A 27764-nucleotide genomic window follows, 5' to 3' on the forward strand; every position below is an offset into this window, starting at 1 on the left:
ACATTTTCTGATACTTTATGCCCGGTTCACAAACCCCAAACACCACCATAAGAAGATTTATTCTTAAATTATCATAAAAAATTACCCTAAGAATACTTCCTATATCTTCCCAATACTTACTAAAAATTGAGCATTGCCAAAACATATGAATATCATCTGCATTGGTTTCCCCACACCGTGGACAGCTTTTATTGGATTTCCCGATAGCCGTTAATCTAGCTGGTGACCAATATACCCTGTGTAGTGTAAACAAATGATTTTTCTTCAACCCCGCAGGTTTAATAGTAAACCACAACTCTGAACATGACTTTTGCCACAAAGATATGACTTCTAGGGTTGGAAAAATCCTCCCCCATTTCAACAAAGGGAGGGAAGAAACATCTTCTATTGTTTCCAACTGTACATGATACCAAAAAGCAATTTCTTTTTTACTACATGCCTGATTTAGTTTCCCCTCCCATGAGCTCCTCCCTATTTCTCCTGCTCGTCGAGACTTAACCCAACTAGATAACTGAAGATACTTAAACTTAGAAATTGTCCCTCTTGTACACTCCTGCAACGCAAACCAAGATAATAATTCAGAACCTTCCATTATCTGCCCCCATCTTACCATCCTGCTGATTCTCAAAGGAGTTGATAATTTATCCATAAGACAATTAGGAGTACCAGGTGAATCCCAGATGGGAGCAGAACTACAATAATAAGCTATCCCTAGCACCTTCCGAAAATGTATCCAAACCTTACAGGCATGTCGGGGGAGCTTCAGGCGCACCTTCTTAAAGTACTTTGGATGTCCAAATTTATATAAGAAATTATCTGCTCCTTCCTCAAGATGCGCCGTCAAAGCTCTCCAGACCAATGAGTACTCTGACTTCTTGTTCAATAACATTCTAATATTTTTTTGTTGAAAAGCCAGATAGTACCTATAAAAATCTGGAGATGCAATGCCCCCCCACTCCTTCTTTCTACTCAACTTTTTCCATGATATCCTTACTCTCTTAGAGGCCCAAACAAATGAGGATAGTTCACCCTGTAGTTTTTTAAACCAGCTCACCTTAAACTCTAAAGGAATAGTATTAAATAAGAAAGTAAACTTTGGAAGAATACACATCTTCAATATATTAGATCTTCCAATTATAGAAAGTGGGAGAGCAGCCCATGCCTTTAACAATTTTTTAGTTTCCCTATAAGCTCTATCAAAATTTAGCTTAGCTACATCATTAAGATCAGTTGTAAACCGAATCCCCAAGTATTTAATCTCCTGTTTAACTAAGGGAGAAACATAAGCCATATTCCAAACCATAATTTCCGTCTTTTCTGTATATATGCTATAACCTGAAAATCTACCAAATTGCTCCATCAATGTATTGATAATGGGTAAAGTAGTCGTCACATCACTGGTATATAGCATAAGGTCGTCCGCATATAATGCTACTTTCTTTTCCCAACCCCCATTCCGAAACGGGGGAATGTCCCTGCAAGCCCGTAATGAGATTGCCAAAGGTTCGATATATAAATTAAAGAGCAAGGGAGACAAAGGACAACCCTGTCGAGTACCCCGACCAATCCAAAATTCCTGAGATAATAGACCATTAACCAAAATTCTCGCAGATGGGCATCTATACAGTTCCCTAACAGCCCTAATAAAAGGTATTCCCAAACCACCTATTTCCATCACAACCCCCAAGAAAGACCCGTTGACACGATCAAAAGCTTTCGCTGCGTCGAAAGTCAAAACCGCTAATGGAGCCTTTTCTTGTTCCGCTAAATCTACTGCAGCAAATAACTCGTGAGTTAACTCATGAAGTTGTCTATCCTTCATAAAGCCCTTCTGATCTGAATGAACCAAATTACCCATAACTTTCCCCAATCTCCTAGATAAGATCCCTGTATACAATTTATAATCCGAATTCAGCAAAGAAATAGGTCTGTACGATGAACAAGACATTGAATCCTTACCTGGTTTTAACAATAAACAAATTATAGCTTCATTCCATGATTTAGGTACCTGTGCCCCTTCTAAAAGCATAGAATTAAATAATTCCAATAAAATCGGAGTAAGTTCCTCCCCCAGTACCTTATATAACTCATTTGGTAGATTATCTGGCCCAACTGCCTTCCCTTTCTTCAAGGCTTTTATAACTTCAGCTAGCTCTCCCCCACTTATCTCACAACCCAGTGACTGCTTTGCTAATTCATCCAAAACTGGGAGATGCGCTTTTTTCAAAAATACTCTAATCGACTCCTCTGAATTTACCAGGTTCTCTGAATATATTTCTTGAAAATAAGATACAAATGCTCCCTCAATCTCAGATTGCTCAACACAAATCTGATTCGTAGAGTCTAATTTAACCGATAAAATATGCCTTTTAGAAAGATCTGACTTAACCTTCCAAGCTAGCAGTTTGCTACAACCTTCTCCGTATTCATAATGCGCATCCTGGACTCATTTACTTTTGCCCAAAACTCTTGTTGATCCCCTGACTGAAAAATGACCTGCATCTCTTCCCACTTCTTATAAAATCATGTTTTTTTCTCTTTAATCATTTGTTTATATAGGAGCTTCAGTTTATTTAGTTCTTGGGGTGGTCCGTTTCCCAGGCTGAGCCTTGCTTGTTTAGCAGCCCTTCTCACCAGGTGTTTCATTTCCTGGTAGGCTGGGTCACAGGACCTCTTCTCTTTGTTATGAGAATTCACCTATAATGTACGAGTTCAAACATTTATAGCAATACAGTCTAAGACATTTGCCAAAATGTCCTTAAACCACTCTATTATCAGAGTCCATAGTAACAATCTCAGTATTTTCTGTTAGTTGGTAGGCAGCTAAAAACTCTAGGTGGGCAGGGCCTAAACGAGTTGTCAACCTCCGTAGATATGACACCGCCAAGGGAACTACCTTCTGTACTGCCACCAATTCATAAAGGCAAAGGACAGCCAACATGGCCCAGTGATCACTGCCATCATACTTTGCCACTTTAAAGTCTATGAAGAGACGAAAATTCCAGACAGGGATAAATATATAGTCAGTCGGGTACCCTGAGAGGCACTGCTTAAATGTTGCGGCTGCTGGCATATCATTAACAAAGTGGACATTCAGGCAGAACAACCCATTGTTCATCAACCATTGCCTCAAGGTTTGAACCTCCCACTTAATAGAACCAGCAGGGAACAGGGTTGGAGGAATACTGTACTGACCCAGAACATCTTCCACCTGTGAGTCCGCTTGAGCAGGGAAATAACAAGCATTGACATTCCCAGGCAAAACAACAATTGCTTCTGGAAACTTTGCCACATTATCCTGAAAATATTGATCAAGGGCTTCCAACCAGAACTTCTCTGTAAATATATACATTTATGCAAAGTAAACACCTACACACATTGTAACTCAGGTCAGGTTCAATGACAGAAACATGTATGAAAATATTGATTGAGGGCTTCCAACCAGAACTTCTCTGTAAATATATACATTTATGTAAAGTAAACACCTACACACATTGTAACTCAGGTCAGGTTCAATGACAGAAACATGCATACCGCTAGACACGTTCGTAATCTGCAAAGGTTTCCTTATTACATTGGTAGATATTAAGGTTAGAACTCCAGAGGAAGCTCTAACATTGTCTCGTCTCGACCCTTTGCTATCTATTCGGAACCACAGAACCTTCTATGGTTCTATTCTCTCGCAACCAAGAATCCTTAAGGAAAACCCCATCTTAGGGCTTATTTCTTTCTTCCAAAATATACCACTTTTTGAGAGCTCAAAACCGAGGATATTCCAATTTAGGATTCTCAGGCTGGGAGGGGGCTCCTTGCTCTAAGGCCATTGGATCTGTTGTCCAACCCCCAGGTGTCAGCGAGCTGCAACAGTGTGGTAAACCTCTTACCCTATCCCCATTTCAAAGCCTCCCTCTGCTCTAAAAATCTGTCGTTTACTAATACCACCCTCAGATTCTTCTGAATCTGGCTGTCTTGCCATGGTTTCCTAACCATTGAATGTGATGAGTCGTAGGAGTGGGATGTAGACTGCTCCCACTGATTGACAGCTAACGCAGCCTACATAGTTAAAATGGAAGAAGGGGTCAGTTTTTGTTTAGAGGAAAGTGGAATATGTTTTTTTCTAGGGGGATAGCTAGCTTGTGAGCCTGCCTTGGCTAAGGCATCATCTGCCTTAATTGCCATCTGAGCGATGCAAGCAGAGATGAATGAGACTTTAGATTCTTCCCTTTCTATGTCCCCAATCTGGAACCCCACCGAACTTAGATAGTTTGAGGAACTATCCGAGAGTGAGGGAAATTGATAGAATATCTGGAGGATTTTTGAATGATTCAGGTGGCGTCATTTCCTTGCTTTTTCCCCTGGTGAGTAATATTCAGCAACAGGTCAGAAGAACCCAACACAAGATTAAGGGGAGGTCTCTGCCCTAATGGTGGGTGCATTACTAATCTTTTTAGTGGCTGAGGACTCAGACCTCTTTCCTCTGAAGGAAGCCAAAGACCTTTCACGTGAACTAGTATGGCCACTTAAAGGGTCCTACGTCTGCTCCACGGCAAGTGAGGCTTAGATGCTGTTCTTAGGAGCCCCCTGACTCGGGGTACAGATCTTATCTTCATTTTGGGATGCTTAACTTTATGGAGACTTGCTATTCTTCTAACATATTTGGGTATCTGAGAAAGGTGATAGCTAGAGGAAAACTTAAGGGGGCCAAAAACTAATTTCCTTTTCCTAGCTAGCAATGGGCATTTAGAAACAAAAACCAAGGCCTTCAATACTGGTGGAGCCCCAAATTCTTCTGGTGGAGCTGGCCTTTGACTTCCTACGGTTCTGTGAGGAAGAACATTAGGGCCCAATCCCTTATCTGCATCCATCAAACTATTGCTGTCATTATGACATTCGGACAATATACCTTTAAAAAGTTTTGACAGGTCCACCTGGTTTGACCTTATAGTCACCAAGGTTTCTAAAATGCCATAAACGTTCTTCTGCATGAGCAGTATTACGTCCAACAGAGATGAAGAGCTAGTCAGCTGGATGCTAATAGACCCAGACAAAGAGTCAAGGGTTGCATTGGTGACCCCATCCAAGGGACCCTTGCATAACTGAGGAACGGTCTGATCTAAAGGAGATGAGGAAAGAAGCTCGAAACGGGTGACCCGACACCTTCTCAACATCAGATGGGAAAAGGAAGTATTAAGGCAGGTTGAGAAGGACAATATTGGACCCCTTTCCAGTACTGGCTGCAGGGAAATGACCAATGAATTATCTAGCTGGAAAGAATAGTATGCAAAAGGCAACCTCTCTTTCCCTGGACAGAGGGCAAGTTCCACTTGATAAGAAGGGTGAGACAAAAATGAAATATTTGGAGACAGAGACCCTCATTACAACCCTGGCGGTTGGTGATAAAGTGGCAGTAACACTGCTAACAGGCCGGCGGTAAAGAAAATGGAATCATGACCACGGCGGAAACCGCCAACACATACAGCCACTTTAACACACCGACTGCCATGGCGGTAGCAACAAACACCGCAGCAGTAACCGCCAACAGCCAGGCGGAAGACAATGTACCGCCCACAGCATTATAACGGTGTAGTATTGAAGAAGCCGGAACCAGGTAAACTTTACAGACTTTATTCCGAGTAGTCGAGTGCATCTCGCTTCTCCCGCTTCCAACGTAAAGTGCCCTCTCGTTCCACCCTCACATTCCATTCCCACTCCACATGTATTTACATTCCAACTATGCATTCTTTAAAGAGACCGCAAATGAATGTAATACAAGAATACAACACATTTCCCCCCTTAACAAAACAAACAAATAGAGTAACAACCTAAAGTGAAACCAATAACTATAAAGATATATACCAAGAACAAAGAGGATATACCATAAATAACTATACATAATCGACTAACCGTGAAGATCCCTGTCTAATAGGCCCATCGAACTTCACTCTTGATGCAATAGAATCATCTCCTACACCATCATCCATACCACTCCTTTCATTGCTTTCATTGTTCTCCCAATCTCTATTATACACAGAACTATAAGTCTCAACAAAACCTCCTTCTTCATCAAACACACCGCTAGCACCACCCTCAATCACATCTGCACAAATGGACTCTACAAACTTCCCACTCACTATAGGCCCCGAACCCGTTAGATCCAAATCGCCACCTTGTTCAGGGGGGCACTTTGCCTGTCTGTTAACATTCCAAACTCTACCATCCTGTGTAACCACCTTCTTATTGAACACCTTTACAACCTTCATAGCTCTTCCAAACTTAGGCATGTCTTTTCTTATAAATCCTGGCTTTCTTACCCTGACCCAATCACCTACAATTAATGTAGGCTCTCTCATCTTCCACTTCCTTTCATATGATTCCTTGCTCTTTTCCTGCTTTCACATCACGTAATCTTTAACTTTCTCAATATCAAACACATCATCAGTTTTGCCACATATCTTTTTGAACCACCAGGGACAAAGCTTAGACACAGGATCTCTACCCAAAACAATCTAAATGGACTAACCCCTGTGGTGCTATGCGGGGTGATACGGTAATACCACAACTTTTGCCTTACCTTCTCCTTCCAAACTCCTTCAAAACTCCGTGCCCAACCGATATAATCCTTAAGTACGGGATTAATATAAAGAGGTGGTCACATGTTTGATGTTGCAGTACTTAAGGAACCTTTGCATTTCTTTTTAAACCAGTTGAACCCCATTATCAGTTACAAGAGTCTCAGGATACCCTTCCTTCGCGAATACTTTCTAAAGGAATTCAACAACCACACTCGAGGTCACTTGCAGTACTAACTTTACTTCTGGCCACTTGGAATGGTAATCAATAAGCACCAAAGCAAAACTTGCTTCATGAGGTAGAGAAGAGAATGGACCAGAAATATCCAATTCTAACTTTTGCCATGGGGAATCTGGCCATGTTACAGGACGCAAAGGAGCAGGCACAGTCTTCAGCATTTTTTCAATATTAATACATACACTACTCTCCCTAACCGTCCTCTCCGCCATCTTATCCATACCAGGCCACCAAAAAGAGGTACATATAACTTTTTTCATGGACGACATTCCTGGGTGACCAAGATGGGCCAAACTTAAAATCACTGGTTGCATGCCCCTAGGTGGAATACATTTTCCCCTCTTAAATAAGAGTTCATTCTCAATTTCCAACTCCTCTCTTATCTTAAAGAAGGGAGCCACCTCTTCTAATATTCTTTCCTTCCTTGGCCAACCCAATTTCACAAAACGTTTGACTTGTTGTAACACAGAGTCCTCTTGATCTTTTTCAAATCATTCCTGCTCCTCCACAGATTTAAACTCTTTGGCTACGAATTCAGACACCACAGAAACAATTTCCAAATCTCCTGATTCACCTCCATCTGGCTTTTCTGGAGCTTCCTGAGGTAGGCGCGACAAACAATCTGCCACTGAATTGCTTTTACCAGACACATATTCAACTTCAAATGAATACTCCTGCAGTCTCGATACTAATCTTGCAATCCGGGCAGTTGCATTCCAACCACCACCCGGGGATAAAATGCCCACCAGCGGTTTGTGATCAGTACGAAGTACAAACCGCGAACCCCATATGTAGTTGCGAAAATGCTCAATAGCCCAAACACATGCGACCATCTCTTTCTCAATAACTGCATATCTCCTCTCCGCATCATTCAAAGTGCGAGAAGCAAATGTAACATTCCATTCATCCTTTCCAATTCTTTGTGACAAGACACCCCCAATACCATACATACTGGCATCCACTGTCACGATACACCGAGCTTTGATATTGAAAGGTCTGAGGGTAGGTGCACATGCAATTTGTTTTTTTATAGTCTCAAATGCACGTTCCTGCTTATCCGACCACACAAACTCCACTTTTTTACAGGTTAGCTCTCTTAAAGGTTCCATTTTAGTCACAAAATTCTCAATGAATTTGCTGTAGTATTCACATAACCCAGGACAAAAGCTTTTCACAATTGTCAGGCTTAGGTGCATCCACTATAGCTTTAACCAGAGAACTTTTGGGCACTACCCCGTTCCCTGAGATGGTGTGCCCCAAATACTCGACAGACTCTGCAAAAAAACAAAATTTCTTAAATTTCAGAGTTAGTCCATTCCTATTGAATACCTCGCAAACGTTTTCAAGATGGTCTCTGTGTTCTTGTTCGTTTTTAGAATATATCAAGACAATATCCTGGAAACACTTGACAAACTTGTCCATATCTTTGAACATCATAAACATTGCCCTCTGGAACACAGATGCTGCCGACGCTAATCCAAACGTCATACGTTTAAATTGGTATAGGACCTGTGGCGTGATGAATGCAGTGAGATGACGTGAGCCTTCTGTGAGTTCAATCTGGTGATAAGCCGACCTCAGAGCCAATGTTGAGAATACCTTTGCTCCTTCAAGCATGCAAACAACTTCATTAATATTTGGTAGGGGATGGTAATTAACTATAATATTAGCATTCAAGGCTCTCAGGTCAACACACAGCCTCAACGATTTGTCCGGTTTACGAGCCAAAAAAATGGGGGAAACCCATTCAGATAACTCCACTTCCTCAATGACACCCTCTTTCACCAATTCATCCAAATTATTTCTCAACTCCTCACGTATACCAATGGGAACATTTCTCAATTTCTGCACAACAGGTTTAGCATTTTGTTTAAACTTAATCCTATGGCTGTAGTTTCTTAATTTGCCTGGTGTATCAGAAAATACTTCAGGAAATTTGGATGTAATCCAACTAGACTTTTCCCCAACCCCCACCAGCATAACTGGTTCAATCACCCTGGGGATCAGAATTATACCCAACTCAGCTTGATCCCTCCATCCCAGGACATTAACACCTTTCTCTGCAACATACACCTTGATCACAGCAGTACACCCTTTAAAACACACAGAAGTCTCTACATAGCCAAGAATATTGATTGTTGTACCGTCAAGCCCCTCAGCCTCTATGTCTGAGGAGGCTACGTTAGATACATCCCATAGCAACTTAAACTTTTCCGCAAAATAATCATATGTGATGATCGTCCAAGGAGAACCAGAATCCGCCATGAGTTCCAGTTCTCGAACTTCAACCACTATGGTACACTTAGGCTTTTTCACAACTTTTCTAGTTTTGTCGATGATATAATTTATAACAGAAAGTATTACCCCTTTTTCACTTTCATCCTGCATATACGAGATTTTCTTCCTATCATTACCTTCAACACTTTCAATGTCCCTACACACTCTGGCAAAGTATCCAGACTTTCCACATTTGTTGCATTCTTTACCAATCGCAGGGCATTGTGTAGAATTTGTAATGTGACTTAAACTCCCACACCTATAACATGACATTCTATCTGTTTTCTTACTCCTATCCTCCCTTTTGTTTCCTGTAGTACCCTTCAATGTGAATCTATTATAGCTAGTATTATTCCCAACAGCTCCAACCACATCCCAATTTGGTGAGTTACTTTTTTCAGCTTTTTGTACTGTCCTCATCCATTTTTCCGATTGTTCCAGTGCTTTGGCCATATTTATTACATCCTGCAACTTTGGATCCCCCATCACCCATACTTGTTCCTAAATCCTTTTGCTCATCACATGTAGGATGATCTGATCCCTGATCATCTCATCCGTAATGGGTCCACAATTGCAGTGCATAGATAGACTGCGTAGACTCATCAAAAATTCAATCAACGCTTCGCCTTCCTGTTGAGTTCTAGTATAAAATTTTAATTTGTTCAATGCAATGCTTGTGGTTGGCTTAAATCTATTCTCAAGTTTGCGTAATGCATCACTGAATACATCAATTTCTTCATCCTGAACTATTACTTGTGGTAATGTCCTAAAAATAAGCTGCTCTTCTGAGCCTAAACAATGTAATAGAATGCTCTTCTTTCTCTCCTGAGACATTCCATCTTCATCAATTGCTTTGAGGTAAGTCAAAAATTCTTCTTTCCACCTAGACCAAGGAATCGGTGGGTCCCCTTTTATTTATAAAAACTTTGCAGGAGGCTCAAATTGCATATTGATTTAGATATGTTTGTTTGTATTATTATTAATTATTTTTTATATGTATATTTTCCTTTTTGTGAACAAAATAATTAGTTCCAGAGCAATTTAAAGATCTTGCCGCTATGCAGTTCCTGGTAAAAGAAAAACAGTCTGTAAATAAATAGTAGGCTTTTAATATCCAAAAATGCCAAACACAAAAAAAAAACATACATTAATACAAACAAGTCCCTCGACGAGAAAAATCAGAGAGAGAAAAGAAAAATTGCAAACCATACAGCTTCAATGATATCCCACATCACAAGGAGATCTCTGCTAAAGTCTCTCCCTATATGCTACAATATCAAGGGATCCATCTTCAGACATCCTCCACACCGGCGAAGCGAAGAGATCCGCAGCCCCGATGCAGGAGAAAACCTTGCTCACCAAAGGTCATAACATAGCATAGTCGAGGGGGAAGAGCTACAGGAAAAACAAACTACTAAAAAGGCAGGTGGAGCACACAGCCATATCGTGCAGGCTTATCTTAAAACATAGTAGCACACATAATGCGTAGGGGGATGAACCTCGCGAATGGGAGCAACCAATCACGCCGCACACTCCTTCCGGGCCGCCAAGTATTCATTCAGAGGGGCCCAAATATCCTTGGGACGGGACCTCTCTGGCATAAGTCCCCAAAAGACCGACAGCTGATCATGACAGAAAGCCGCATCCCGCAGCCATTCAGATCTACGTGGCGCTCTCCCCCAACCCCAACACATAGCAACCCTGCGCTTAGCCAACAGCATGAGAAGGCCTACTAGACGCCTATGCGGCCCCTGAATCTCATCCACACATCCCAACAGTGCAACCTTAGGGGAGAGAGGCAGCTCCAGCTCAACCATTTCAGTAAATGCCTAAGATTTTTAATGTCATATCACAGCACCTCGTAGTTAGGAACAGTCTGTAAAAAAACAGCACTTTCAATTGATGTCCGCAATGATATAACAGGCTTGGTTACTGGACAATGAAATAAACAAAGTGAGCGTTTTCCAAAAAGTGCTCACGCAGAGAAGTGTCACTAATTGCTAGACAACCTGAAATAAACACGGCAAGCGTTTTCCAAAACGTGCTCGCGGAGAGAAGCGTCCTCGGTTGCTAGGCAACCCCAACTGCTACAGTGTCCTGCTTCCCGTTACGTTGCCGAAAGAATAAGAAAAAAAAATAACACCCGAGGGCAAAAGTATACTTGCCCGTCGAGAAAAGTAGGCACTTCTCCAAGTTAGCGTCTTTTGCTAGTTTGATGTCTTTCCCTTTCCGATGTCTTTCTCTGAAAGACCGATGACTCGCAGAATTTCTCGAACTGAAGCTTCATTCAGCAGTTCTAGCACAGGAAATAGCATGAAAAAGGTTCTCAAACTCTCGTCGCCAATTTCTGTAGTATTGAAGAAGCCTGAACCAGGTAAATTTTACAGACTTTATTCCGAGTAGTCGAGTGAATCTCGCTTCTCCCGCTTCCAACGTAAAGTGCCCTCCTGTTCCGCCCTCACATTCCATTCCCACTCCACATGTATTTACATTCCAATTATGCATTCTTTAAAGAGACCGCAAATGCATGTAATACAAGAATACAACAAACAGGCCTATCTGCCACCTTTTCCGGGGCGGTACCAACTCCATCAAAAGCACGGCGGAAACAATACACCAAAGGGAAACGACTCACCACTCGACACTCAAGGAAGAACCACGACGCTATGGAGCCCGAGCTGCACTTTTTTCCAATGCAGATGTACCTTCTCATACACCAGGAACACGAACGCCGTTGAAGGTGACCACGATGAGCACTGCACCTAGCACACAAGGGAGGGGGGAGGAAAAAGAGAGTGACACACACACGCAACACCCCCACCCCTAACACCATACACACAAACAGATTCAACAACATTACATATGCACCCCGTAACCCTCAGGAATGACGGAAGGACAAAAGGAATGGATTAAAATGAGTGTAATAGTACAATTTTAGATAAATACATCCTTAAACAATAAACAGTATGTACAATATATACAAAAGGAGGGACAATGCCCACTCCAAAATGTCCATGGCCCACGGGGCCATAACACATAGGCCAAGGCCACACTTGACTCCTGCCTCAATACGGAGAGAACACTGCAGGGGCATCAGGTCGAAAAAACACAGGCACCTCAGAGGGACGGGGAATGGGGGGGCACCTCAGCAGGAAGATTGTATAACGCCACAGGCCTGGAGGGGGCTTCATGCCCACTGCTTGGTCCTGGGGAGTGCAAAGCCACAGTCACTCAAGTGAGTGGTTTGCCCACTGCTTTGCTCCTGGGGAGTGCAAAGCCACAGTCTCTCAAGAAGGTGGTTTTACCATTGCTTGCTCCTGGGGAGTGGAAAGCCACAGTCTCCCAAGTGGGTGGTTTGCCCACTGCTTGGTCCTGGGGAGTGCAAATCCACAGTCTCTCAAGTGGGTGGTTTGCCCACTGGTTCTGGAGGGGGCCTTGTGCCCAGTTTGCTTCATCCTACCAAGGAGGGGATGAGTGTGTGCCTTCTTCCACTGGTTCTGGAGGGGGCTTTGTGCCCATTGTGCTTCATCCTGCCAAGGAGGGGGTGAGTGGATGCCTTCTTCCACTGGTTCTGGAGGGGGCTTTGTGCCCCGTCTGCTTCATCCTGCCAATGAGGGGGTGAGTGGATACCTTCTTCCACTGGTTCTGGAGGGGGCATTGTGCCCAGTGTGCTTCATCCTGGCAAGGAGGGGGTGAGTGGATGCCTTCTTCCACTGGTTCTGGAGGGGGCTTTGTGCCCAGTGGTCTTCATCCTGGATGGGGAAAGGTCACAGTCTCTCACCTCGATGTCACACCGACAGGTGTTGCAAGGGCCAGGACACACTGCAGCCCATGTAGTTGCTACTACACACTGCTCGCCGGCGGTGACAGCTGCTCAGTGGATGGCAGTTGCGATGCAGATGGCGGTGCTGTCAGTGGTGGTGGTAGGCTCGAGCCCTTCACCTGCAGCCTCAGACAGCTGCCAACTGGGGCTGCTGCTGCTGGCAGTGGTGCTGCTGGCGGTGGTGCTGGCGGCGGTGCTGGCTGCAGTGCAGGTAGCGGTGCTGTCAGTGGCGGGGGTGGGCTCCAGCCCTTCACATGCAGCATCGGACGGCTGCCCACTGGGGCTGCTGCTGGCAGTGGTGGTGCTGGCGCCGGGGCAGGTGGTGGTGCTTGCCACAGTGCAGGTAGCGGTGCTGGCCACGGTGCAGGTAGTGGTGCTGACCACGGTGGTGGTAGGCTCCAGCCCTTCACCTGCAGCCTCGGACAGCTGCCCACTGGGGCTGCTGCTGCTGGCAGTGTGCTGCTGGTGGCGGGGCAGGTAGCGGTGCTGGCTGCGTGGTGGTAGGCTCCAGCCCTTCACCTGTAGCCTCGGACGGCTGCCCACTGGGGCTGCTGCTGCTGGCAGTGGTGCTGCAGGTGGCGGTGCTGGCCGCGGTGCAGGTAGCCAAGCTGGCGGCGGTGCAGGTAGCGGTGCTGGCCGTGGTAGTGGTAGGCTCCAGGCCTTCACCTGCAGCCTCGACGGTTGAAGTGTCATAGCTAGTGTTGTGTGCCCCTTCCTGCCCTTGGCAGATGGTGGTACCTCCTTGCTTCTGCCAGCTGGTGTTTTTTTCTTGCCCTTGCTAGCTGGTGGTGCCTCCTTCCCCTTGCTGGCTGGTGGTGCCTCCTTCCCCTTGCTGGCTGGTGTACCTTTCTTGCCCTTGCTAGGTGGCGGACCCTTCTAGGACGTGGCAGGTGGTGCTGGCACACTGGCTGTGCTGACGGGTGCCTCCTTGGAGCCTCTCACACCTGCAGTAGCTGCAGAAACCACTGGAGTGGGTGGTTGAGGTGCTGGGCTGGGTTCAGGCCACCCTGGCCCGAACTGAAGGATGGGGGTAAGGGTAGGAAATAGGTCAATGGTGGTGAGGAAAAGCTTCTTAGGGACACTGGGTGAAGGTTTGGGAGTGGAGGAAGAGGGAGTGGTTGTAGGAGGTGTCAGTCTGCTGTGCTTGGGTGCAGGTGCATGGGATGGATGCTGTTGTGAGGTGGATGGCTGTTGGGTGTCTGTGTGCTTGCGTTTGTGTACTTTGGGAGGAGGGGGTCACAGACACAGTGGGAGAGGACACAGGGGAGGTGTGCATGGATGTGGGGGTGGTGACTGCCAGTGAGGGGCGTGTAGTGGTAGGTGTGCTGGTGATGGAGGTAGTGGATGAGGATGTAGTGCATGCAGATGTGAGGGGAGACGCTACTGGGAGGGAGGTGGACGACGAGGAGGAGGGGGATACAGTGAAGGCAGTGGATGTTGGTTTGTCTGCATGTGGATGGTGCTTGTGTGAGTGCCTGTGAGATGAAGTGTGGTGCTTGTGTTTGCCTGAGCCACTTCTTTGTGTTGATGTGGGTGATTGCTGGTCTGAAGATGTGCTTGGGATAGGCTGGGGTTGAGGGGATTGGGACTGGGTAGAGGAAGTTGGAGGGCGGATGCTGGAGACAGGGACAATGGCTGCCATCAGTGAGTTGGCCAGAGCCTGGAATGCTCTCTGTTGGGCCGCCACGCCAGAGTGAATGCCCTCCAGGTATGTATTTGTTTGTTGCAAATGCCCTGCTAGACCCTGGAAGGCATTCAGTATGGTTGACTGTCCAACAGAGAGGGATCTCAGGAGGTCAATATCCTCCTCACTGAGGGCAGCAGGGCTGACTGGAGCAGGGCCTGAGGTGCCTGGGGTGACGGAGATGCCCACCCTCCTAGGTGAATGGGCACGGGAAACACACTGAGGGGCTGCTGGGACGAGCGGTGCTGGTACGTGGTGTGGCGGATGTACCTGTAGTTTGGGTGGGCACAGAGGTGTCTGCCACCGCCAGGGAGCTTCCATCCGAGGAGGAGTCACTGTCGGTACTGTCCCATCCTGTCTCCGTCATGGTTCTCCCCTCGCCCTCGCCCTCGCTCTCCGTCCCACTGGTGCCCTCACCGTCAGTGGATTCGGCCTCCAGGCCAATGTGGGATGCAGCTCCCTCTGTCGCCGGTGCCTCTGCTCCTCCGCCAGATGATGCTAATGCACACAAGAACATGGTGACAAAACAAAAAGGAGGGGAGAGACAGAGGATGCACTTGGTCAATGTCAGCAACAACACTATTGTTGGCGTACACAACTCACAGGGAACAGCCCTATGCACTAGGCCATGCACTACCAGTTACAATGCTAGTCACCAGCCCATGGGGCACAATGCCTAACGCCGTTAACTGCACACCTGAAACCTAAAGGACCCTGCCCAGTAGTAGATGCCCACCAACATTATTGTGGTTGGAGTGCATCCGAGTTTGCCCATCATGGAACCTACCCTGCCGTGTTCGCCCTTGCCTAGGGGCACCCACAGCCCACATCCCCAACCCAGGTAACACCTTAAGGCGCACAAAGTAAAGAATCTGAATCTGTACTCACCCCCTTGTGGCTGCTGTGATGCCTTCAAGTGCCCATCCAACTCCGGATTGACCACCATACATGCAGCACTCTGCCCAGGCCCCACATGAGGCTTACACACACAACACTCCATACATTCATGTTCCACGCATCATGCTCACAGTGTACTCACCTGTTGGTCTGGAGGACCATAAAGTAAACGTACTGGGGTAGGACCCCATCCACCAGTCTCTCCAACTCCTCCAAAGTGAAGACAGGGGCCCTTTCCCCAGACACTCGAGCCATGGCCGCTTCCAGACACAGGTCACAGCAGCACTTGCAGTGTAGGTCCTCTTCTTTTGAAGGTCAGGTAGCAAGTGAGTGAACTGATAGAAAATGGCGGTCTCGTCTGCGGCGGTGCATACCGTCACCGCCGGCGTACATCGCCATTGGCTCCTGGAACCCGTAGGCCCCAATGATAACCAATGCGGTGTTGCACGGCAGTCATCGACTGCAAAGGTGCACAACGCCAGCAGAATTACCTCATTTCCACTTGTCCCTCCTCACAGGTCAGGCAGCCGCCATTTCAGGGGGGCAAAGGCCATGGCACCTAACTGCGTCACTTCAGACATAGGCACATCAACTGACTTACAAGTTCACATACTGTTTCTGTAAAACAAAAATTGCATATTAATCTAAGTACATGTTGGAATATGACTTTCTGCTCACCGTTTTTCACTGAGGATGAATGGGAGATGGAGACATCCCCTCGTGTACAGATCCCTGGTGGACCTTGCGACAATAGAGGACAGGCACATTATCCTAACCTACAGACTTGATAGGGCCACAATCCAAGAGCTGTGTGCCCAATTGGAACAAGACCTGATTTCAGCTATCTGCCACCCAACAGGTATCCCCCCTCTAGTGCAGGTCCTGTCAGTGCTCCATTTCTTGGCAAGTGGTTCCTTCCAAGCGGCTGTGGCCATGGCATCAGGGATGTTACAGCCTACATTCTCAAACGTGCTGACCAGAGTGTTGTCTGCCCTGCTGAAACACACGTGCAGCTACATCGAATTCCCCCAGGTGGAGGATTTGGCCACAGCGAAGGCTGACTTCTATGCACTGGGACATATCCCCAACATCATTGGTGCTATTGATGGTACACATATTGCCTCCCCCCCCGGAGAAATGAACAGGTGTTCAGAAATCGAAAGAGCTTTCACTCTCTGAATGTGCAGATGGTGTGTTTGGTGAACCAGTACATCACCCATGTCAATGCAAAGTATCCTGGCTCTGTGCATGATGACTTTATCTTGAGGTATAGCAGCATTCCATATGTGATGGCTCAACTCCAGAGGCACGGGATGTGGCTAATAGGTGAGCCCATGGTCCCTACCCAGTTGATGTAGGTATATGGGTGTGGGGCTGTCCCTAAGGGTGAGTGTGTGGCTAACCAGTATCCCTCCATATTTACAGGTGACTGGTTACCCCAAACTCTCATGGCTACTGACCCCAGTGAGGAATGCCAGGACAAGAGCAGAGAAACGTTACAATGAGGCACATGGGAGAACAAGGAGGATCATTGAGCGCACTTTTAGCCTCCTGAAGGCCAGATTCCGGTGCCTCCATCTGACAGGTGGATCTCTGTACTACTCACCCAAGAAGGTGTGCCAGATCATCGTTGCATATTGCACAACCTGGCTTTAAGACGCCAGGTGCCTTTTCTGCAGGAGGATGAGCCTGGGGATGGTCGTGTGGCAGCCGTGGGGCCTGTGAACAGTGACGAAGAAGAGGCAGAGGAAGAGGATGTGGACAACAGAACTACAATAATCCAACAGTACTTCCAGTGACACACAGGTAAGACACTGTAACTTCACCTTACATTGCAGTTTTGTCTTGGACATTGTACATGGCAGCCTGATTTCCCTATTTCTATGGCAACTTACTGTACCCTTTGGCATCTCTATTTTCAGATATCTGTGCCCCACTCTGGCTCCTGGTGTGTTTACTGCTGCCCATTACAGGTCATACCTATGTCAATTTAACTGTACATTTGAATTACAATGTTTACAGCTTGTTTAAGTAATACATATTTCAATCAATTGACAGACGCCATACTTGTATTTGTTCCAAGGGTGTTTATTTCTGTGAGAATATGTGTAGGGGGTATTGCAATGGGCTGGGTTCATGGTGGAGAAATGTCCAGGATAGAGTCCAGTCTATTGGTATCACATGTGCATTGTCCAAGGGGGCATACGAAGTAGAGCAATGTCAGTTCAAGGTGGACAGGGTGACAGAGTGGGACACAAGGGTGACAATCAGGTGAGTCCTATTTCCTGGCAGGGGTCTTGGCAATGTTTTCTGGCTTCTGCCTGGATCGCAGGGATTTTTTGCGTGGTGTTTCTCCTTCTGCAGGGGTTGGGGTGCTGGTGGCCTGTTGTTCCAGTGGCAGAGCCTCCTGTCCACTACCGTCAGCGGAGGTGGAGGGCTGTTCTTCGGTGTGGCTAGTGTCAGGGGCCCGTTGGTGTGCCACTGCCTCCATCATGGTGTTGGCCATGTCTGTCAGCACCCCTGCAATGGTGACCAGGGTGGTGTGGATGTCTCTCAGGTCCTCCCTGATCCCCAGGTACTTTCCCCCCCCAGGTACTTTCCCTCCTGCAGCCGCTGGCTCTCCTGCAGTTTGGCCAGTATCTGGCCCATGGTCTCCTGGGAATGGTGGTATGCTCCCAGGATGTTGGTGAGTGCCTCGTGGAGAGTCAGTTCCCTGGGCCTGTCCTCCCCCTGTCGCACAGCTGTCCTCCCAGCTTCCCTGTTATCCTGTGCCTCGTCCTGTGTTTGTGGGGTTGCCTGGGTTTCCCTGTATTGGTGGACACACTGCTGATTGACGTGTCCTGGGGACAGAGGGATGGGCCCGCTGATGGGTGCTGTGCTGGTGTTTCCTGAGCGGTGAGGCTCTGTGGTGGTTTGGGACTGTGGCTGGGTCACCGACTGTCCAGAGGTCCCTGATGGGCTTGGTTGGTCATCCTGATCCAGGCATGCAGAGCTGCTGTCATCACTGTGGGCATCTTCTGGGGGGGACTGGATGTTGCTGGCACCTCCTCTCTAATGACGTTGTGTGGGGGTCCTGTGGGGATGTAAAAGCAAGTGCTATTGTTGCTGCGTGTGACATCTTGTGCATGGGTATGTTTCCCTCTATGGGAAGTAGTAAAGATTTGACTTACTAGAGTCCAGTCCTCCTGCTACTCCTGCCAGGCCCTCAGGATGCATGATCGGCAAGACTTGCTCCTCCCATGTTGTTAGTTGTGGGGGTCCACCTCCAGTCCTCTATCCAGCTATCTGGTTTCTTGCTACCACAGAACGCACCTTCCCCTGTAGGTCGATCCACCTCTTCCTGATGTCATCCCTTGTTCTGGGGTGCTGTCTCACGGAGTTGACACTGTCCACGACTCTCTGCCTTAGCTCCATCTTCTTAGCAATGGACGTCTGCTGCACCTATAATCCGAATAGCTGTGGCTCTACCAGATGATTTCCTCCACCATGACCCTTAGCCCCTCCTTAGAGAATCTGGGGTGTCAATGTGGTGCCATGTGTGTAGTGTGAGTGGTGTGTGTGTGGGTGTGTGGGGTGATATATTGGGGTGTGTGCTGTGAGGTGCGTGGATGGTGTATGAGTGTTGGTGTTTTGTGGCTCAGATTCAGTGGGTGCTCCTGGGTTGTCTCTCTCTCAGTTTTCAAATTCTTTGGGTCGTAAAGGGTTGTGGGTAGTGTGGGTGTGTGTTTTATAGTGTTGTGGGTGTGGTGTGTGTATGTGGTCAGGTGTGTGTGTAGCTTGAATTGTCCAATGTGGTGTTGCTTTGTTTGAGTGTGTGTATTTTGAGCGCTGCGGTCTGTACCGCCAATGGTTTACCGTGGTTGAATGACCGCTGCGGTGATTCGTGGGTCATGATGCTGTGGGCGTATTTCTGTTAGAGTAACGGTGTGGGTTTTGGTACCGCCAGTTTATCACTGACCTCTGGGCTGGCGGATTTTTTTGTGTGTCCGTATAGTGGCAGATTTCTATGTGTGGGTCATAATACCCTTAGCGGTATACCGCTGCAGTATGTTGGCGGCAGTCAGCATGGCGGTAAGTGGTACTTATCACCAATATCATGATGAGGGCCAGAGTTTTTTATAGAAGTAACCATTGGCAAATGGGAGTAATCCCAACAGAGATGGAACTTAAGTTTGACTGAGCACTGGCCTTTCTTCCTCCTGCCTTCCTCCTTTTTGCAGGACCTTCCTTGCGGTTTCCTTTTGAGGTTCTGGGCAAAGTTATTTTATGGCGAAGCAAGCCGGGGGACACTCTACTGGAGGCCTTCATAGGAGAAAATTGACAGGGTAATAAAAACAGCCAGCAAGCACAGGAAGGGGCTGAGGTAAGATTACCGGAGCACAAAAAAACACGTATTTCCTCCTATCGTACCCCGCAGACTTGCCCCTGCTGCCGCTACCACCACACCTTGCTCTGGGAATGCTGTTTTGTAGTCTCAATACCTGGAGGTGAGACAGTGCCAAGACGGTGAAAAAGTGAAAGATGACCAATTCCTTCCCAAAATCTTCTTTACGGAGGGTGGAACAGGGCGAGGTAGAAGGAGGCAAGGTAACGCATGGGATCGGAGCTGCCCTGCTTGGAGGAGATGCTGAATTGTGTGAGGCCCTAGGGACAGCCTTAGGATGAAGGCTCACCTTTTCTACATACTGTGTGCCCAGACCCCTATCTTCCCAAGGGGATTGATGCAGAGAAGGAGGAGAAGGAGTGTCTAACACCACCACCTGCATGGGCCCGGGGCTCCTCACCAAGGTCTTTCCCCAAAAGATAAAAATAATTAATACCTCCTTCGTATCTCCACTAGTTCTGAAAAAGAAAAGAGGGAGCCCACACCATAGTGATCTTGACCACCCCTCGGACCTCAAGTCTATCACTGCCAAAGTTCCAAAACCATGGTGCTGCAAAACAACCATAGGCAGCACTGATGCAAAACAACCACAACCAGCTCCAGTGCAGAGCACAGGTGCGCTGCAGAAGAACTTAGTTGCAGGTACAAATGGTGCCAGCAAGCACAAGCTTTGGCTGAGGCTCCAGCAGACCAGTGTACAGGAGTCAGTGATGCTGAAAGCGAAGGTGGTAGGCAGGCACAAGCACTGCAGGACAGCTTTTAGTTCTGCATGTTTGGGTAAACTGTGTTCATCTCTGTACAGTGGCCTCATGTCATGTGAGAATGAGATAAAGGGTTGCTACTTTTCTCTGAAAGTAATACTGACTGACCATCTGTGTGCCTTTGGATGTTAAGGGGAGACAGGCGGTCGTAAAAAAATAATAATTTATGTATTGTTCTTTTTTCTCGGGGCTTAGAGGAAAGGGACATCTAGGTTAGCCCAGGAAGTCAACACTGCATGTTTTAGGTCCCACTTAAATGGCTTCCCACAGTTCAACCCTGAGCTCCACAGGCAGCGAGATGGCAGGTAATCCTAACCCTTACTGCATTGCGGGGCACAATAGGAAATGCCATCCTCCTCTGCTACACTGGATGCTTTTAAGCTGCCTCAACAAACATGAAAGAAAAAAATAGTTCCAGAAACAAACTGATGAGCACCAAAGTGGAACAATACAAGTAGTTAGGCACTGCTCTGTGGAAGGAAACAAATGAGCACAAGCAGGGACAACGAGAAAATATTACCCAATAGCAAGCAAGCCTTTTTAAAAGCAAACCAAAAAACAAATGAAAAGGCAATGGCTGAGATCCAAGCCTGCAGAGAGAATACAGCATATCTCAAAGAGACAGCACATGAGCTGTTTAGGTGAGACTTAAAAAGGAATAGAAATATCGGGGATAATGAAAAAGTGGTCCAGTTAGCACAGCAGCACATTGCGTTAGGGACTTTCATTGAGACATATGTGACAACAACCTTACTCGAAGACGGTCTTTTCTCTGGCCTTAACCCAATCAAGCAAAATGGCCAGCTTGGTTGACAAAGCATAATTGCACCCTTTCAGATAAAAGTGTGATTTCCCTCTTGAATAAGGACTAGGTCTAGTTCTGTGATTTGACTGTGTGGTTGTTATACAAAATGGTCTATGCATTCCTGAACTAATATAAGAGGCCATATGGGAAGCCTTTTAGGCCCTCGATCATGAACTTACTTCTGGTACAATGGATATTGATCCTATCAGTCGGATTCAATAATCCAGTTCTTCTCCCTTATTGGAAAAACAAGTTATGGATTCTCACAAAGATGTTTCATTCAACATGGAAAAGAATGGCTTCACTAGCCTCCATTAAGCCGTTTACCACACATACTAAACTATTTCCAAAAATATCTTCTCAGTAGAGTAAACACAGGCAGACCATCCAATCAATGTGAGACATGTCACAACTACAAGGCATTTCATTGGTTAAAGGTGAGTCAACCTCCTGACCAAACCAGCTGTCTCTACACCAAGGTGTTGAGCATTTTTCTTGAATTGGTGTACATTGCTTATCAAAATGGAACGATAATTTCTGCTATAAATAGTCTTTTGGCTGGTTCCTGGTATGCTGCACTTTGCAAGTGAAATCACTTCTGGTATTCAGGAACGTAGCCATCTGACAGTAGATTACACCAAGCATATCGCCTCATTACAATGCTGGAGGTGGAAAAAAGATGGGGGTGGGATTACAAATGCATCTTTCTAACATGTTACTGAATAAGCACTGTAATGACAAGAAGTCCAGAACACTTTGATCTTCCACCACGGTTATTCTAAAGTCGATAAAATGGAATAAAAAAATTCCAAAAACAGAATGTAACCATCTGCCAGCCTATGTCCATGGGCATCTTTGTTGTATTATCTCTCAAAGTTTGTTATTGACAGTAAAATGATGTTATCCCTGCACCACATTGACCACGCTGACTCCTCTTTTCTGTTCTTTACAATCTGATACTGCATCCCTATTCCCTTGGTATCTGTTGTACACAGTTAACAGTTTTGTTTCCTACCGTGCACATTTGGTACAACGTATGAGCATTACCGTTGGAATCAACACAATATTTCCTTGGAACCGCAGCTGAAACAGGATTTCTCCTAACTGTGTCAGATAGAAGAAGGGAAGATTTTGCTGTGGCATGGCTGCTAGAGAAGAGGTCGCTACATACATATCTCCTTTACATACTTTCATTTTAGGGACAAGTAGGGGCCTCAAGAAAAAGGGAATGGTGAAGGCTCCATGGAGCACAAGTGGTATTAGTTTCTTATGCCAATTAAAAGAGAGCTAATGAGCTTCTTCCAATATAGGTCTGCTTTCCGATCTCCAAGGTTTGGTGCATATCTCTCAAACCCAGAGGCAAGTACAAAATGTAATTCCGCATGCTTTCTTCAGTCTAGATTTAACCAAGGAGCTGGCTTTTTGATTTAAACAGAAACGTTAACTTAAAATATTTTCATTATTATTTTTAATTTCCAGTCTGCAAGCATAGCTTCTTCATGTTTTCATTAAGAATAAGCCTAGTGGTATAGCTACCAGGAAATAATAACTCTGTGAGTGAAATAATGACCTTTGATAATTTGTATTTGGAATTTATTTCTGTGTTTTATGCTAAGATTAACACTCTCAGACATAGTCTTAGACCCAATAAGTCACCAGTGCCAGAGGCAGCACTGAGATGTAATGACAGGCCTTTTAATGAGCAGAGTAGACTTGGTATTTGCGAAAAAAGCCACCAAAGGTGCCACATGCATATTCATTCAATGACATTAAAAATAATTGTAAATCACTCGAAAAAGAACCCATAGCTTAAACATAAAATATCCAGACTACAAAATACAGACATTTAATGCAAATGATGTTTTAAATCGCTTCATAATTTCTACTGGCAGCGTTTATATTTCATTTACATCTTTTACTTGGGGTAGATAGACTAATCTAGCAGCATGTGTGTATGTGAAACAGGCGTGTTTAAATACGTTAAGAGACATACGACACATCTGAATACTGCCGACATCTTCTAAAATCACTCTGATGCTGTTTGCAAATACATTAATCACATTTCAGGCAACATGTGTTCTTTAGACTGGGAGAGCATGTGCTTTTGGGGTCGCCTTCTGTACACATTTCAGTAAAATGGCTGTCCCATCACTATTGTGTGAACAATAATATGCACTTTATGATCCATTTTTTATCATCCAAAATTTGGCCTGTGTGGAACTGCAAACTCTGGGCCTCACTCACAGGGAAATGTCAGAGCGCGGAGCTGTGGCAAATTTGGCAGCACCGCACTCCGACATTTCAAAAACGCAGGGATGCATCGTATTTACAATAATATGGCACACTCCTGTGTGTTTCTTAGTGCTGGCGCTAAAATTAGCTGACTGGCGCCAATGCAGGCACCCTTGCACCATAGTGCAAGGATGCCTGCATTGCTGGGGATGATTGTTTATGTGCAGGAACGTGTCCCTTCCTGCACATAAACAACAATAATGGTGATTTGCTTTTTTTATGTGTGCTGCAGAATGTAGTTATAAAGTTTTCAACAAGGACACTGGGTATGCAATATCAGGTTTCAAGAGTATGTACCAGGTTCCTACGGGTTCTAAGGGTTTGTGGAGCTTGGTTCCCATCAATGATTTATGATGTATCCAACGGTAGGTCCAGGGCCTTTCACATTTTCTCACTAGATGAAAGTCACTGAAACTCTTAGAAAAAAATCTGTGAAGCTGGTTTGTAATTAATACACGTACTAAAGAGTGTAAGGAAACAAACCCTAGTTCAGGTGTGACCCTCCTATTTTTACACTTTAAATAGGTATGATATTTTCTTTTTACTCCATTATTAATGTCAGAGAAAGATACTGAACAATGCTAGGCTCAGGCAGACATTTATTTCAAAGTTTTAGGTCTTGGAAAAAAAGCATTAAATGTCTATGAAACCTACTGTTACTAAAACGTAGAAAAAACTTACATGATGGAGACATGAGTGGACACTCATCCCGTGGGCACTTTTTATTCTGTAACATAGGAGAAAATCCTCAGCAGAAGGTAATTGCCTTTCTAACATTGCAGTAACACAAAAATATGTACGCAGGAGCATGTTCTGATGCCCTCCTACTGAGAGATGTGCCACTTCGATATCACACAGGATCCACGATGGTGAATGAGAATGACCAGATGGCATTCCACTGGGGATCTCAGAGGAGACAAGGCTAGACGTCAAAGACCAACCAAACCTTTTCATAGATCAAGTTACTTGTGGGGTAATGGAAGGGGAACCTTGGAGGACCTGAACAGGACCCACACTGATGTAACTGAGTTTGCAGAGGTGACTACCACAATCTCCAGAGGGGAGTGGCCTTCAGAGAAGAGAGGTTAGAAATGACATAGCCCAACTCACACTGGCCACCTGGAGGGGCATCTTTGCAGGCTGTTAACGAGAATCATTATGTGGTCAACTCCCAGGTACTGAAGCTTTGAAATAACTGGGCTTCACTGTCTCAGCTACCCTTGCCATTGTTGCATGCTCCCTGGGACTTCACACACCTCTCCAGTCTTCTGCCTGTGGTGGTGACACCTGGATGTGGGCTGCATTTCGGTAAGAAGAACCTGATGAGACCTACCAGCCCTTAATGGTGGAGGAGCAGTCATGAGTTTTCAGCCTTTCCAATGCCTGTGCTCCAGTAGTCCGGGGAGACTTCTAAAGCCTCTTAAGGAGCAAACACAAAACGATCACCAAATTCATTGCTTTTGTCAACCTCAAGAATTTTTAGCTCCAGGCCCACTCTGGCACCACTATGGACCTGAAGACGCTAACACTTATTGCAGTCCTCCAAACCTTCAAATCTGAATTGAGAAATTAAATCAAATTCAAGTGAGACCAAGAGTCATTGAGTTCTGAAGTTGGGACCAAACTGAATTTATTATGAAATTATGTGAACTTTGTGGGCTCAAAGGTTTTGGAAATGGAGACAAAAGTTGAACAACTGGAAACTAAAAATACAGTGACGGTTCAAAGCAAGTACTCTCTTAAAGACCAATGTCAGTAGAATAACATCTGGGGAAAGTGCAGAGGGGCCTGACTTAGACACCTTCCTGTTCAGCCTCTTCTATTTAACCCTAGTCAATGAACATTAAGAGATTAAGCTGAAGAGCTGGGCCATCCTAGTCAATGCAATACTCTTGCTGCATTCAGAGAAAACAAGCATGGGCAATGTAATATGTCTGGCAATGGCTTGAGTTAGGACTATTGGTGCTGTAAATGCATAACTGGACTTTTCTTGCCACATAAATTGGTCATCCCTGCCACATAGTTTGGTCCTCTCTGCCACTTAATTCCAGTGGCCCTGCATATCACTAAAGCACTTCCATTTACCTTCTTCCTCAATTTGCAGCAAAAAATGAAAATATTGCCATTATGTATCTTTGTTTATGTTATTATTTTGCCCCCCCAACCTAATGTGGGGACCCAAAGATGACCTAGGCTGAAAGAGCACGTGGTGCTGACTGTTTTGATGGTGGTCCCATTGTCCTAGACCATCACACGGTGAATTATATGCAAAAATTTTTGTAAAAGGAATGCCCCACAACACATTATGGGCTGAGTTTCCAAGTGAAGCAAATATTGTAGTATCTTGACTACAATACTCAGAACAGCCCCTAAAGCGCACCACAATAAAAATAGCATTTGTAAGAAACATGGTCATGCAACCATATAGTCAGCCCCTAGAGAGTATAACCACCTGAAAAGAGAATGTCAGATTGTAATGCCATGTAACCATATATTTCACCCCTAGAGGGCATAGTGCATTACACATTTTCAGGCCTACTAGAATACAATTAAAAACAAAGCCCTTAAAACACAAACTACTCTCAGCTGTAAAACAGAAGTTCCAGCCATGAGTGAGTTTAAAAAGACACCGAATGGTGGGAGGGGTCATTATTTTGGGCCCCACCCCTCCCTAGTGTGGGGGCCCAGAGATGACCTAGGCAGAAAGAGTGTGCAGTACTGAACGTTGTGATGGAGGCCCCCTTGTCCTAGGACCACCACATGGTGAGTTATGGGCAAAAATGTTTTGAAAAAAGAATGCTATGCAAAGCATTATGGGGCGAGTTTCCGAGTGCAGCGAATATTGTAGTATCTTGACTGTAATGCTCAGAACAGCCCCTAGAGGACACCACAATAAGAATGGCATTTGGAAGAAATATGGGCATTTAATCATATATTCAGCCCTAGAGAGCATAAGCATGAAAAGTGAACAGCAGAAAATAATGCAGTGTAACTATATATTTAGCCTCTAGAGTGGGTAGTGTCTTACACATTTTCAGGCCCAGCAGGCCTACTACAATAATAATACAAACAAGGCACATAAAAACACAAACTACTCCCAGCTGTAAAACAAAAGTTCCAGACATGAGATGACCTAGACAGAAAAAGTGTATCATGCTGAACCTTTTAGTGGTGGTCCCATTGCCATAGGACCACCGCAGGCTGAGTTATGGGGCAAAATGTTTTGTAAAAGAAATGCACACAAAGCATTATGGGGCGTGTTTCCAGAGTGCAGTGAATAATGTAGTATTGGCTCACCCACTGTGCTGGAAGAGCCGAATTAAGGATTTCTGTGTTTTTTCTATTTAAAATGCACCAGTTTTTAATATTTTTCAACTGCTAATCTTGCAGGAAAGTGGTACTCAAGTAAAGTGCTCCTCCAATCGAGTTTGCACTATATGAAACTTAGAAACGCTTCCTGCGTAGACACCACAAAGAAAACGCAGAGTACCCAAAAACAAGGAAGAGGAAGAAACAACATGCAGACATGGAGTGCGAAGCAGAGAGAAAAAAGAAAAAAGTAGTGCACAACACAAAGGTATATGGCTGATAGTGCAATAATCCATGTAACAGGGTCAGTCTCCAAGGCGGTAACAAAGCAGCCCCGAAGGCCATATCTATAAGGCCATGTAAAGCCAGGCAAGGCAGCGCAGGCCGCTTGTAAATAAGCCCCTGCACCAAAAGCTTGTAAATAAGGCCATGTGTTTATAGCCATGGCATTTGCAGGTTATTGCTTACCTGTATCCAGAATATGCTTAAGTGGGAGTGCTAGACCTGACATCCTTAGGGTGGTGTTCCCCAAGCTTTGCCCCTGCTTGCCTCATAGTTTTGCTGATTCTTTTTGTTGGCCTTAGGACTCTGAGCACTTTATGACTGCTAACCACTGCTAAAGTGCATGCGCTCTTTTCCTAAAATATGGTTTAATTGATGTATCCATAATTGGCACATTTAATTTACCTGAAAAGTCCCTAGTACAGTGTCTACATGTGTCCAGG

Source organism: Pleurodeles waltl, chromosome 5 (assembly GCF_031143425.1).
Source record: "Pleurodeles waltl isolate 20211129_DDA chromosome 5, aPleWal1.hap1.20221129, whole genome shotgun sequence".
Lineage (NCBI taxonomy): Eukaryota > Metazoa > Chordata > Amphibia > Caudata > Salamandridae > Pleurodeles > Pleurodeles waltl.